At 43.3% G+C, this 15,929-nt stretch overlaps 1 protein-coding gene across 3 annotated transcripts in view; it reads right to left on the minus strand.

The window, feature by feature from the left end:
• The window catches only part of wwox (WW domain containing oxidoreductase), a 137,840-nt gene that overhangs the window by 108,662 nt on the left and 13,249 nt on the right, over positions 1–15,929 (minus strand). The window lies entirely within an intron of this gene.

A 15,929-nucleotide genomic window follows, 5' to 3' on the forward strand; every position in this document is an offset into this window, starting at 1 on the left:
GTGGCTTTAAACCCGTATGATGACAGCTGAATTACTGCAAATGCCACAGCAAATTCTGTTACAGTGTTCCCACAAACGCTCGGCTTTTTCTGCTCATTCTTCTCAATCTCCCTCTCTACACCTCTGATCTCTCGCTGCCCAGGTCTTTCTTTCTCTCCATCATCCCCTCTTCACTCCCAGGCTTCGCTGACATTAACCTGGAGCACTCACTTTTTCCCATGGTTCTCCCATGTTGCTCTCCACATGTCAGCGCGGGAGGCTTTATGGCCCACATCCATCAGCATCACGTGCCAGGATTTATGGGAGATGGAGTCCAAACCCAATAGCTCTGAATCCGTCTTGCTGAAGCTGACCCCTGGGCTCCTGTGCGATGTAATAGATGAGCATCCTTGCACCCTACCCCCACGTAACCACACCTCACTCCTCCATGCTTCCCTTTCTTCACCCCATCTTCCTCTCTTCCCTTTACTTTCATGACTTTTTCCCTCCCTTTGCACATAAGTCCAGTCTTCTACACTGCCCTAGTTGGCTCTTGTTGATCATTCATTCAAGCCCTAATAGAGATTTGGTTTCCAAAAAATGAATGGAGCAAACTGATCCAAGGAAATATCCAAGTACACATGGCCCCTACACTCACACTTGAGTTATATATCCATTGAGTTGCAATTGGGTTAAAATGTAGAAGTGCCCTTCACAGGATAAACGAGAGGCAGCAATTATCTCTACTCACCGTTCGCTCCCACAAACAGACCTGTAGGAATGACAAAGGGCTGTCATATCATTATGTCCTGTAGCAGAAGATGAGAAGCTAAATTAGACAGAAGTTACAGCTGTTCTAGCACAGCTCACGTGCAGCTCACAATGACCCTAAAGAAAGATTTAACACAAAGTTACATCAGATGAAGCGAGACAAAAGCAGACTTTCACATTTCTAGTTTTCCAACCAGCCTGATCTCACAGAAATATGTTAAATGACTTAAGAGCACATTATGCTGTGCTGTCAGGTAATCTGTTAATATACCAAGTCTGCATCATAAAACAACAACAACAACAACAAAAAGTTCCTCGGGAGGTTTGGAGTGGTGGCTGGTGCCAGCAGCCCTACAGATCGGCAAAGCAGATTTAGAGCTGGTTTTTGTTTTAGAGGCTGAAATAAAACACAAAAGTCTCAGTCAGGAGACTCTGGTTATATGTCACCACCCTCAATCACTAGAGACTACAGTAACCTGAATCTCATGGGTTCTTTTTGTATCATAACTCATGCATAGACAAACTTCTGGTTTAAAGACTTGAGAAGAGGAATGTCCCGATTTCCACTTTTTAGATGGTCGCCATTCTCATTGAGTCTTCTTCAATTTACTTAAATTAACCTACCGTGACACATAGTGGTTAATTTTACTGTAGTCTCTGAGTTATAAATGGATCACCACTATTTGAGAGAAAGGTTTCACAGTTTCCTTAATACACTTTATTAGATGGAACAGAAAAGTTTCAAGCCAAAGTCTGAGACACATACTTCCTCCTCATGGTCCACAGCAGAATTAATCAGCAGAGCTTCATGTGGTCTACATATAGCACTGTGACCGAGGGAGCTGGAGTTCAAAGGTCAAACTGTGTTCACTGGTTTACAGCGGGTTTTTATTACAGAGTTATTTGATATATTTACCAAACCTGTTCACCTTCTAGCCTCCTCCTATATAGAGCTGGTTATCTAAAAAGTTGCACAGAAAACACACTCTCTCTTTCTCACACACACACACACACACACACCTCAATTGGAACACATGAAATAATATTGCCCTGCGGCCCCCCAAACAGGTCTGGACCCTAATAAATGCTTTACACTTTGAAAGAACAGCAAGGTAGCTCAGACACCTTTGAGCCTCCCTCAACGTACAAACGCACACACACACACACACACACACACACACAGACAGACAAACACACACACAGGCTATGCCTGGTCACAGGTCAGGAGCGCTTGTAGTTCTCTGAGGTAAAGGAAAGCATAGCCGCTTGAACTTGTAATATGCTCCTCTCTCCCCTGGTGCCACTTGTTGGGGGTTTTAGTGCAGGGGGAAATTACACTAGCTCCCCGTGTGTCAGACTCATGCTGAAAATCAGGGCTACACACCCACAAACACAGACACACATGACCAAACAGCTAAGCCTCAGCGTGGCTGAGACAATAGCTGTATGACAGATGAAGCGGTGGTGAATGTGTGGGTGTTACCTTTATTGCAGAGCATCACTAATAACTTTTTTTTAAACAGAGGTAAGTCTGAGCAGTCCAAATGTTAGATGCTAATCATCTAACATTCCCATTGGATGCAGAGAGCAAAGGACCTAACCTGACTTTTTCCAGTGAACAGCACACAAACAATGCCATACAATTAATCTGGTAAAGCTGTAGTGTAGGCCTAATCACACGCACGTATGTAGGCATAATCGTGCGTCACAATGTTGGCTCTTTCCTCACCAAAATGAACTCAACATATAACGTAGACCACGAGTCAGATGTGAGCTGAGAGATAATCGTTGATATGGGGCAAGAGAGAATGAAACTAATAAAAAGGCAGTGTATCAAAGTATCGCAGCTGAGCATTAGTCACGTGAGGGCAACTACGCCACAACTCTGGTGTTCTCTAAATGAATCCCCCTCGTCCCGCGCTTGATTTATGGACCTGTAAAAACACACGTTGTTTTTAATCTACTGCTGCCTGAATCTGCCTCTCTAATGAAATGTGGATCTGTGTGTGTGTCTGTGTATGTGTTGAAGGGCATGCATGTGTGGGTGGGTGTGTGTTTGATAATGATGTATGGGCTAAGGTCTAATTCTTTGAGCATGAATTTTCTCTCTGATAAATATGCATCCAGTTACACAGACTGATTAAGCTGTAAACCAGTGTTAACTCCGTGTCACAGCACATACAAACACGCAGACATACATACTTACATGTGCACATGCACACATGCACACAAACAACTTCCCAGAAAATAATGATAGCTGTGCCTGGGGCAGGATTATTCGGATGCCTGAAGCAGTTCACTGGTATCATTCCATGAGACCAGACTGCAGAATATACCCTATAAACACAAGTCAAAGGCTCGGAGACACAGCCATATAAGCAGAAAACACTTTGCACAGTCAAAAAAGATGACACGCAGAGTTCAGCATCAAAATCCAACTGCATATATTGACTGTGGAGAAATTAAATAACAGAGCTGCAGGTATGTATTGCTTTTTAAAGGCACATCTTTAAAAGGTTCCAGTCTCATCCAGCTGTAATAACGTCATCCTTTTATTTCGGAGTGCTTTGTGGAAAGTGGAGATGGACGACCAGCCTGACTTTGAAATTTGTAACTTACAGCGTCAGAACAGTCGGATATCCCAGCAGTTGACGTGTTATGACACACTTGTCTGTTCATTAGTGAACAAATCCCAATGTCCTTCTCAACCGACACACGCTACTAACATTTACAATCTCCTTCTTCTCCGTTTTCACCCCCTCCTCTGTCTCATATGCGAAATGCAACCAGACATTGTAGGGCACAGAATACACTCATTAGGTTCCCATCTCATGATGACAAGAGACAGCATCCGACAATTTCAATCTCACAGAGACATCAAACACAGAATTACATGTAATTAGCCTACTGCATCGCCTATGAACTTTATCTCGGGATCTGAGAGCCTATGCTAATTTCAAACTGTGCTAAAATGCTAAAAAAGCTCAGGGTAATGGCAGATAAATGTTACAGGCCGTTGCCAGATGGCTCCTGCACTCGACATTACTATGCTTGCTTGTTTGGCAGACGTCAACTAAGCCTCGGTCTATTTGACTGCAGTCTATTACAATTGGCTCATCTCTTGATTTAAAACAGAGTGTGTGCTGGACGTGTCTCTCTGTGGTCAGCACTTCTCAGACTTCAATAATAACATTCTCTGCTGGCAGACAGAAAAAGAGAGAGAGAGAAAGAGGGAAAGGGATCCAGGCAACCTCTCACCTCTCTCATCATAAGAAGCCCTCATCCCAGGGCAATGGGTCCTCCTTCAGAGGGAAAAGTGAAAGAGAGAAGGATGAAAATCTGTCAGGTTCAAACAACAAAGAGGTGCTGCCTTACACATCCTTCCTGAACCCGTCCCCTTCAGTGGCAGTGACATCATTTAAATCATTTAAATCCTCCCCAACATGACCTATGGCAAGTGACCCATCATTCTAACGCTCACACCTCCTTGTGAGACGCCCGCTGAAGTGCTTATTTAGCAGAAAATATCAACCGGCTAACTACGTGATTTATTCAAAATTATTCCTCCATGGTGCTCCCTCACACAAAGCATTTGCCCATAGTTCACTGTGGTCCAGGCAATTAGGAGCAGGCCACACCTCTTCAGGAGACAGAGCACCTGGCTACGGCAGACAGACATAAGGAGGAACAGAGCTGAGCGGCACACAGCTTTTCACGGTGGGCTGGAATAACTAAGCAGAGCGCTGAGGGAGAGAGAGGGAGAGAGTGAGGAATGCAAGCCAGGCACTTTAGGATTCATTTAGGTTCCCCATCTCCCTGGTCACTTTATTAGCAGTCTGGGAAGAGTGATGCATGTCCCAAAGCTATGCAAAATGCATAATTAAGCATTTAAATACACACCATGCAAATGTGTGTGTGTGCACTGTTCATGTGAGGGCACATACATACTGAACCTGAGGAGCGTATTGCAAAGATGCACAATCACACACTGGTCTACTGTAAAACTTCAAGATATTCAACTCTTAAGGTTGTTGTACTAATAGTCTCTACTACACAAAGCCTCCTTTAGTATTCCCACAAGCTAAACTAGAACCGTCACCTGTGTAATGCAAAGAAATCCTCAGTGGTATATTACAGTAACTCTTATTGCTGTTCCTTAGCCCTGTGTGGTCACTTGCTGGGGAATACATTTGAGTTAAAAAAGGGGGGGGGGGGTCTCCTCATCAAATTTACATATCATGGGTGCACCTTCATTCAATCCATCCTTTCTGCTCTTAAGCTAGAGTAGAAAGTAGTTAAAGGCAGGGAACTGGGGATCCTAATTCGCAGGCAGCGCTCAAGTAGAAAACAAGCAAATAAGCAAATAAAGAGAGATGAGAAGTTCTCCCTGGAGAGGCAAATTCATGCTGCTAATATGCAAAGAAACAGAACGATTTGTACAATCCTGGAAATAAAAGAGAACCACCTCTACCTCGGTGATTTAGTGGATGCACCTGAGGAGACGATTGGATGAGCAGAGGGAGGTGCAGGTGTAATGTTGCTGTGGTCCGGAGACAACCTAAGGGGCTATTTAAGTACAAGTCTTGACATCACCAGCAACAATCTCCGTTGGATTTATCTGAGCTCCAACAGTGATATGTAAGCAAAACCCCACACTGAAGAAATTGCCTCATTTCTAGATGAGAAAGAAAATGAGTATCTCCCAGTGTTACACACACATATTGAAAGAATGGGGCAGGAGATGACAGACAGATTGGTGCAGCATCTCCAGGGATGCAGATGCTGTGGATTGTGGTGAAAAGTTCATTTCCTGGTCCATCTACATTTCTACCATCACGAATAGCTATGAGCTGTGGATACAGACTGATAGAATAAGTGGTGGATATGAGCTTCCTCCAAAGGTGTCTGAGCTCACCCTGAGAGATACGGTGAGGATCTCAGCATTTCAGGAGAAGCTCAGAGTAAAGCCTTATACATCAAAGGGAGCCAGCTGAGGGGGCATCTGTCATAAGGGCTTCCCAGGTGAGGTCTTTTGGGCATCTAAAAGCAGGAGGAGAGCCAGGACAGACAGGACAAGCTGGAGGAATTAGGTCTCCCAGCTGCTGGCACTGGTTGGGAAGGTCATGATTGTCTATTTCTGTCTTTAATTTTTTTTTTTAAACATATTTTGCAACTACTTCTTTTCCTCAAATATTTTGCATTACTTTTTTTAAATCAACATGTGGTCATATTGCTTTACAACCTATAAGCTAACCTTTGAATAACAAAAAAAGTAGAAGGACGTGTTGTTAACAACCACAGTTATAAATTTGTATTTCTTATTAATATTATTTAATTTTTATTTTTAATTCAGTTTAGTTTCAGTTAGTTTCCATCTTTTTTTAAGTTGTAGTTTTTTTTTTATTTGTTTTTCATATCTAGTTTAACTTAAACTAAGTATAATAATAACCCTGCTAACAATCTAACCAGTAAAACGTGTGTTGTGCGGTGAGATTTCATGCTTTTTACAAATTGAATAAACTTTCAAATGCGAAGACCACTACAGGTGCACAGAACTCCTTCAGTAAAAAAAATAAAATAAAATAAAGTCCACTTGGCAAAATTAGGTAAAACTAGCAAAGTGCACACATCTATACATGTTGTAGCTCCCCAGAAAAAAAAGAAAATATATATGAGCAGTATTTTTGCTTGATATGTTCATCTTTAATCGGCATCCTCCCCGAAGAGGTTGATGTGGGGATACCAGTGTACCAGTGTGAACTTGCATCTGCAAGATAGAGGATTTGAAAATGATTAATTATGATATACTGGTTACTCTGGGAGCAGAAGAGAGTGCTCCAGCCCTGCTCACTGACCTGGGAAATGGGCTGCAATTTCCTTAATCATTTAGGAAGATAAAAGAGGAGGAAAAACTGGTAGGGGTCTGAAAGGTGAGTGAGAAGGGACTTTTGAGACCCTTCTAAAAGAAGGGAAAATAAAGGAATGATGAAGTGAGGGGAGAAGTGAGGAACACTGACTAAAAGAGCAGCATCCTAAGGCGCTGGAGGGTCTGCGACGGACCAGGTCAGCATTTCACAAGTGTCAGTTCATGTTGGCCCAAAGAGAGAAGCCGGGCTATAGCGTGGCATGTCATGGTGGCCAGCGGGGCACAGGGCCTGTCAGACTGACACAGGAGGTTATGCACTGAGCAAATGGACACACGGAGGCACGCACACAAATTTCCAAACCGGTGTGATTCAGGTTAAAGGTAGAGTGGGGGTGACGGCAAAGGGTTTGAAAACCCTGCATGTATCCCAACACACAGAGTCATGCAGGGAAGATTTCTAGAACAAACGTGGGACTCGTGTAGAACTTTGCCACCTCATACTGCCGTATGTAGGCCATGACGCATAAACATGTGGCATTATCTTATAAATCATAAGCCACCAGCAGGAAGAAGCCAGTGTGCCTCGGTAAGATGGTGCATCGGGAAGTCATGGGAACACAGCATTATGTACTCACATCAAGGTTGGACTGCCTTCTTCCTGTCTGCCTTTTAAAACATTTTCCATTTCCACTTTGTTAAAAAAACAAAAAATTCAGTTACTCCACCTGAAATAGCTGGTGCTTGGAAAGGAACATTCTGTGCCATTGATTCGGATCTTAATTTATCCTACAGCAGCCCGCAAAAAAAAAGGCATATATACATATATATCTATAGATCTTAAGGACTGATAACAATGGCAAAGATAGCACTCCATGGTAGAGGGTAGAGGGGTACGAGTGCATTCTCTGCCTGATTTTCATATTCAGTGAAGGACTGTCTGTGTTTTAGGCTGTCTGCCTGTCTGTATAAATGACCGCTGCTTATCAGCTCTCTGCCTGTCTTGCTCTTCCTCTCTGGCCTGTGTTAATGTTGCTGTTTGACATTGCAAGCAGCAGGCTTTTTTTTCTCCCAGCAGCCTCAGTGGACACTAGGCTTTAGCCTAATTGGTTCCAGAGCAGACCCTGACAGAACCTCTCCTCAGCGGCACACAGCCATATTAACACCCCACCACCCCAACCCCTCCCATCCTGACGCGCACACACAACAAAAACAAGCACAGCAATCAGTGACTAACTCGCTAATTAACGCCCTTACAAAGCATCTCATTAGCATGTTTTGTAGAGAGGGGCAATGGGGGAAATGAGCATTTTAGATTTAAAAAAAAAAGGAAAGAAGTTACAAAAAAGGACCTAGGCGCACGTGTGTGTATGTTATATTCTACTCAGGGGCCGAGGGCCTTGGTTGGCCCACCAAGCAGTGGTCTACATCTCAGGGGAGTCCATTACAGCTCTCTGAGGGAGACGCTGGAATCAAAGATAAGCATAAATTTAAAGGCAATCAGGAAAAATACATCTCTGGTATGCAGACAACACTTTGGTTGTTAACCAGCAACTTAACCTGCTTTACACTGTGAGGGGAATAGGAGATGGGTAGGTAAAAGGCTATTGAAAAGAATGCATATAGTTAAAGCGTCAGGCAAAGGCCAAGAGCTGCAGTGCTTAAAAATCTGAACGAGGCTCCCTGGAGAAACTTAGATGACAATACTAGGAAATTAATGTGGATGTGCCAAAAATTGCAGTTCCACCAACGGCCTCTTGGGGCTGAATCTCAAAAGAAAATAAATTCCCACTGATTAAATCTCAAATTTTACACCTGAAGAAACATATTTAAACCCTGGCACTATATACATATATATATATATATATATATGTATATATATATATATATATATATATATATATATATATATATATATATATATATATATATATATATATATATATATATATATATATATATATGTGTGTGTGTGTGTGTGTGTGTGTGTGTGTCAGTGTTTGAAGCCATTTTCCTCCATAGTGATAACATTATAGTTTTTTTTTGTTGGGTTTGTTGTTTATTCAGTTTATGATTTTATATTCTATTCCAGACATCCAGGCATTATTAGGAGAGATTCTGCTTGGAAAGACAAGTATGGACGGTTATCTTAGCCTTCAGTTATAGTAAAAGACACTCTAAGTAGGTGGATGTTTAGCAATGTTCCCTCTAAGCTGTGCACGTGCGCAATTGCGCACTGCTGGCACGGTCTCTGCGCACACAAAATCTGCATTGCGCACAAAAAAAAAAAAACCTGAATTGAAATTAAAATTAATACTTTAACAATTCTGTATTGCAGTGTTAGCCAGTAATTAGCCATTGTCCAGCCAATAATGCGATTCACATTCGCAGCTAATCAACGTCTTGACAGGCTACGACAGCGTCCTTATGTGCCGACACCGGTGTTTTAGCTAGCAAAGCGGCGTAGCTGATGTGGAGTGAAGCCACGTTAATGACAACGTGTACAACCATTGGAGATGTGAGCAGGACAGACGGAACAACTGACGGAAAAAGTGTGGACTTTATACCAGTTTGGATTTTGTGTTGATAGGCCACGTAAAACCAGAGTTATGATAAAAAAAAATATGCAATGTTTGGTTTTCTTCCTGAATACTATCGTTGTTTATGTTTACTGCGGGAAGAAATGGTAGAAACGGCGTTTTATAAGGAAAACACTTGAAAGCGCTCTCCACCTGCAAGCAAAAACGAAACCAAAAACCCCACCCTTTCCTATTGATCGAAAAAAGTACCATGTCGACCAATCAAACAATGATATGGCAACGTGGCATCTAGTTGTTAAGAAACGGGGGAAAGTTTTAGGAGTGACGGCGGTGTTTTGAGATGTGAGAGATTTGAGACGTTTAGCGCAAATCTTGTGAAGTGAGTGTGTAGTGTAGTCAAAAGTTTTTTTGTGTGTGTCAGAACAATGAGGCGACTGCTGAATGTTACAGGTTTTACAGGAGTGATACATCTCCTGTTGTCAAGCCTGCAGGTATCAGGCTTGTGTTGTTCTCCTTTATCTCATAGTGGACAGAAATTATTTTTTCGAGTGGCACAAATAATTTGTGTGGCATCAAATTTAATGCAGAACAGCTGATTGTTCTGTAAATAGTTTGAAATGTTTGTTGAAAAGCGCATTGGCTGCATTTAAAAAAAACTTTGCAGCTACAAGACCACATACTCATACTCATACTACAAGTCAGAGCATGCATATATATATATATATATATATTAGGGGTGCAACGATATTCGTATCGATATTGAACCGTTCGATACAGTGCTTTCGGTTCAGTACGCATATGTATCGAACAATACAAAATTTTTAATTTATTTTATCAACTTTCCTTCTGACGATGCTGTCTGTGTTGAGCGCTCAGTGAATCTGCGTTCGACTACTCCGCCTAGGCTCGACAGTGCAGCCTAGGCGGAGTAGTCGAACGCAGATTCACTGAGCGCTCAACACAGACAGCATCGTCAGAAGGAAGAGCGCAGGGCAAGCTAGCGAGACAGAAGTTAAGCTCTCCTTACAACATGGACCTCCCCCACCCTCATTCAGATCTGGCGTTTGGAATTATTTTGGTTTTCATGTGACGTATGACCCTGAAGGTAAGCGAGTCATGCACTAAAGTAAAACAGTATGTTGGATGTGCCATGCAATGCTCAATTACATGGGTGGGAACTAGTGTGTTAGCGCAGTTAGCTCGTTAACGTGTTGGCCGTCTAGCCCCATGCACGGGGCGATTGGCGGTAGCTCGTTAACGGAGATTTGCCGTGCTGTGGCGTTAAGGTCATTTCAACGAGATTAACCTGAAAGCACTAGTGGGAACACAACGAATATGACTGCACATTTACGCCGACATCATCCTAGTGCAAAGACAAGTGGAAGCAGAAAAAAAACAAGCATGCTACTAACTTTAGCCGAGTCATTTAGACAGCTGTTAGCACATGATTCTCCTTATATGTTTAATATGCTGCTGAGAATATAGCCCAGAAGAAGCGTATAGTATAGCTTTTATTTTGGAAAGAGACATTTCTCTGTAATAAACTCTCTTTTCCAAAGATGAGTGATTCCTCAATCAGATACAGGGCTTGCAATATCGCTAGCCCGACGTCCCGGGGCTAGCGATCTTTTCAGTCGGGCTACTAAAATCTATCTCTGCCCTGCCCGTCGGGCTATTGTAGGAAGGAAAAATATATGTCAATGCTTTTGCATTCTTTCAGAAATGTAGCTGGGTAATTATGTCATTGGCATCGGTGGGCCACTGTCAATATGTGACATATTGAAATCGCGTTTGAATTTGCGCTTGTTTTTTTGCTTTCACTTTGCAATGACAGCACTGATCTGTGAGTGATGATAATTTGTGCACCAATTCCTCTGACATCGTCTTATTAATTGGTAGCTTACTATGCAAACATGACAAGTGAAATCTCCCGCAGCAAGCTTAAACATGTGAGAGGTTGATCGCGCAGAGAATCGCTGAGCTTATGTGAGTGCGTGTGTAAAAGCAGCAGGATATATATTTGACTACGATGACCTTCACAGACAGATATATATTTTAGTTCTGCTGAGCCAAATAAGACAGGTCAGGGTGAAGAAGTGACAGCCAAAGAAAAGCTTACCACAAAACGGAGAAGTTATGACAAATCAGACTATAAGGCAAAAAGAAAGTGCAGCTTTATGGTTTCATGGACAAAAGAATTTCTGTGGCTGCAATATGACGAGCTATATAACCAGGGCTGCACATAAGTGGTCCGCAGGTGCGCATTCGCTGTCAAAATAAAAAACACGCACAAGGGTTAGGGTTAAATTTAAAAACTGTACTTTTGAGTTAAAACATATATTTATAATTTTAATAAATGACAAATTAAAAAGGCATGAACATTTTTTTGTATCGAAAAAATATCGAACCGTGACACCAAAGTATCGAACCGAACCGAACCGTGAATTTTGTGTATCGTTGCACCCCTAATATATATATATATATATATAAAGTTAAAAAGCTCAAGTTATTTTTACTTCCAATAGTGTTAACACAGGAGGAACAATGCGGTTTTCGTCCTGGTCGCGGAACACTGGACCAGCTCTTTATCCTCTCAAAGATACTTGAGGGTGCATGGGAGTTTGCCCAACCAGTCTACATGTGTTTTGTGGACTTGGAGAAGGCATTCGACCGTGTCCCTCGGGGTGTCCTGTGGGAGGTGTTGCGGGAGTATGGGGTGTCTGGCCCATTACTACGGGCCATTCGATCCCTATACAACCGTTGCAAGAGCTTGGTTCGCATTGCCGGCAATAAGTCGGACTCGTTCCCGGTGGGTGATGGGCTCCGCCAGGGCTGCCCTTTGTCTCCGGTTCTGTTCATAATTTTTATGGACAGGATTTCTAGGCGCAGCCAAGTGGCGGAGGGCTTTCGCTTTGGTGGCCTCAGAATCTCATCTCTGATTTTTGCAGATGATGTGGTTCTGTTGGCTTCATCGGATGAGGGCCTCCAGCTCGCACTGGAACGGTTCGCAGCCGAGTGTGAAGCAGCGGGAATGAGAATCAGCACCTCCAAATCTGAGGCCATGGTTCTCAGCCGGAAAAGGGTGGAGTGCCCACTCCGGGTCGGGGATGAGTTCCTGCCCCAAGTGGAGGAGTTCAAGTATCTCGGGGTCTTGTTCGCGAGTGATGGGAGAAGGGAGCCGGAGATCGACAGACGGATTGGGGCTGCAGCTGCAGTAATGCAGACGCTGCACCGGTCCGTCGTGGTGAAGAGGGAGCTGAGTGTAAAAGCGAAGCTCTCAATTTACCGGTCGATCTACGTCCCTACCCTCACCTATGGCCACGAGCTGTGGGTAGTGACCGAAAGAACGAGATCGCAGATACAAGCGGCAGAAATGAGCTTCCTCCGAAGGGTGGCTGGCCTCTCCCTTAGAGATAGGGTGAGAAGTTTGGCCATCCGGGAGGGGCTCAGAGTAGAGCCGCTGCTGTTCCACATCGAAAGGAGCCAGCTGAGGTGGTTCGGGCATCTGACAAGGATGCCCCCTGGGCGCCTCCTGGGTGAGGTGTTCCAGGCATGTCCCACCGGGAGGAGGCCCCGGGGCAGACCCAGGACACGCTGGAGAGATTATATCTCTCGGCTGGCCTGGGAACGCCTTGGTATTCCCCCGGATAAGCTGGAGGAGGTGGCTGGGGAGAGGGAGGTCTGGGCCTCTTTGCTTAGGCTGCTGCCCCCGCGACCCAGCCTTGGATAAAGCGGATGAAGATGGATGGATGGATGGATAGTGTTAACATACTACACAGGTCAATGACTAGATTTTTTTACATTTTCATTGTAAGTGGGCTAAAGCAGTTAATTAAAAGTAGTCTAACATAAACATAAATGTAAATGCTGTAATTTGATTATTTTAATAAACCATGTAACTTGGATGGATTAGATGGTGGCGTGACCACAGTGCACACGTCTGATGTCGCTCACAGTGGTCCAAGGGATCGCTCAGGGAGTTTGTGTGTTCGCTCAGACACATTAAAAATTAGAGGGACGATTGATGTTTAGTCTATTCTGTAAATATATTCTTTTTAAACTTGTTTTTAATCAGACTTACCATCCTATTTAATATTACTGTCAATTACGTATGCTCACTATAGCAACAATGTCAAATCCAGTTTTAAAAGCAGCAACAACAACAACAAGATTCCAGACTCAAAGCTCCAAAAGAGTAGTTTGAATGGGTGGGTGGCATCATAGTGTCTACATGCACTAGTGTGCATGACTCAAACGATTTTGGCACCACAAATATAACTGTTGATGCATATCTTTATTATCATGCTTAACTCTTGTGCATTTTCTCCTTCTGCCTTCCCATGTCCTTCTGTTCTACCTCCAGCTCCCATCTGCTGCTTATTCCCTTGGTTTTACTGTGGCTTCATCACAGTAAAGACAGCCCCCTTTGAACCCTATAAAGGCAACCAGCATCAGGCTTATTGTAAAACACAATCATAAGGTAAATGTTTATCCCCTCTCTGCCACTCTAAACTCCCCTAATGAGCCTGCTGGAGGGGTTTCACCTCACAGCTCAAATAGAGGCAGAGAAAACAGCACATTCAACTCGGATTAGGACTGCATAGGAGACGCCGCTAAAGTCTAATCGGGAAAACAGTAACGAGCAATAACAAAGTTTAAAAAAAAAAAAGAAACGAAAGAAAGAAAACTAATAAAAAAGAAAGTAGGAAAAAACAAGCAATATAATCACTAAAGTGCCAAACAAGCTCTACAACATAAAGCATTAATGACTGAAGAGTTAAATATGAAGCAGAAGTTCAGGAGCCACTCTTGGGAGAATACACTATGATTGGCTGGGAAGGATGAGCCCTCCGACCCTGCTCTTCCTGCCTGTTCTGACCTGCCCCATTATCCATCAGCGACCCCACTATTATACCTACTGTCGGTACACGGCGCCACGCTGAACCACACCACCCTGCGCTGCGAGCGAGCCATCACTCTCACCCCTGAACAGCAACGCGAGCCCACACGCAGAGAAAGAGAAAGTACAGCGTAATAGTAAGCAGGTAGTTAGAGGTCAGAGGTGCTGCGCAATCGGGACAGCAGTTCCACTCCTGGCAGCCAGAGCGGAACTCTGAGAGGGACCTGGAAGTAGATATGATGACCTTTTGTACAGAGGACCCCAAAATATACCCTCTTATCAAAATGACCTTAACATAGGAGCATGGGAAGGTAAGCACAGCCCATCCATCATCTTAAAGATTAATCCTCCTCTCTATTCTTCTCCTGAATCTATTAATAATGTCGCCAGAGGGGGGAATTTGCAGCAAAGATTTATTCTGATATTGTGACTTTTATTCATTAGCCTATAACAAGGGGGATTCCTTGAAAAGGAAATATAGAGTGGGCTTAGGGAATGCTAATTCTCCATTCCAGCTCTATTTGAACTATACCAACCCCTATTAACTCAGTCATTAATTTTGCTGACAATCTGCATATGCTACATGCCAATGTACAACCAAAAAAGAAGGAAGATTAGCATTTATGGCACATAGGTCACAGCTGTTTATTCTTTAAAAGCAATCCTGGGCAGCGTCCATTTGTTAATTTACTAACATGGATAACTCTGTGGCAGGTGTGAAGCTTTAAAAAAAAATCAATTTGACAACAAAATCTGGTGCTTGGATCAGAGCTTTTCCTCACTCATTTAGTCAAAGTACTGGATTTCACAGAGTGGAGCAGCACTGACAGCCCCAGGGGCATACTTCAATTAGAGACTTTGGTGAGTTTAAACACTGCAGATCTACTCCCGCTCAAAGGCATTTGTCTCCCTCCCCCTCGCTTTTCCTCTCTCTCCCTCGTTTCCTCCTTCTCTCTTCATATCTACGCTGAGCACCCACTCTCCGTCTTCTTCAAGTCCTGCTCTCTGTAATCAACTCAGTGCTAATGGCTTATTCTTTCTGCTCCAGCACCCACATTTCACTTGTTTATTTTCCCACACTCGTAAATCTGGGGACATGTCACAAGCGCAGCGATATTAGAGCAATAATCTCAGGTAATTATCAGATGCCCTCTCACTTTTTCTCCCTCTCCCTCTCTCCATTTAACACTCTCTACTGCTTTAAAGAGAGACTAATTCAGAAGTTTATTTGACTGCTCCTGTGAAATGTGGAAGCGGGGTTTGAAGCTTTAAAGCAGCGGTCCCCAACCTTTTTTGCGCCACGGACCGGTTTATGCCCGACATTATTTTCACGGACCGGCCTTTAAGGTGTCGCGGATAAATACAACAAAATAAAACTATTACCGGTACCGAAAAAAAGAAGATTTATTCATAACACGTGAAAAAACCCAGGAAAACCGAGTTAACGATAAAAACAATAACAAAATAACGCTGAAAACCGATAAAAACCCTGAAAACCATACATTTCACACCTGAGCCTCAACTCTCGCGGCCCGGTACCAAACGACTCACGGACCGGTACCGGTCCGAGGCCCGGGGGTTGGGGACCGCTGCTTTAAAGCACACTCTCATAAAATAAAAGGCCTCTATTTGTAGCAGAGCCCTAAACAGGTAGGTTATGCAGTAATCTAAATTATAAATGTTATGCTTGTCCCGTATTTGTTTGAGCTTTATAATCTAAAACATCCAGTTAACACAAACACTCTTTAAACTATTATGTCACAAAAACAGTACATTCCACAAACCACAGCAAAAAGTAACCCATGGTTCAAGACCGGGAGGCGGCTCATATCCGCGGGATACGTGGGGCTGTGTCAGGAAGGACATCAGAGGTAAA

This window comes from Astatotilapia calliptera, chromosome 7 (assembly GCF_900246225.1).
Source record: "Astatotilapia calliptera chromosome 7, fAstCal1.2, whole genome shotgun sequence".
Lineage (NCBI taxonomy): Eukaryota > Metazoa > Chordata > Actinopteri > Cichliformes > Cichlidae > Astatotilapia > Astatotilapia calliptera.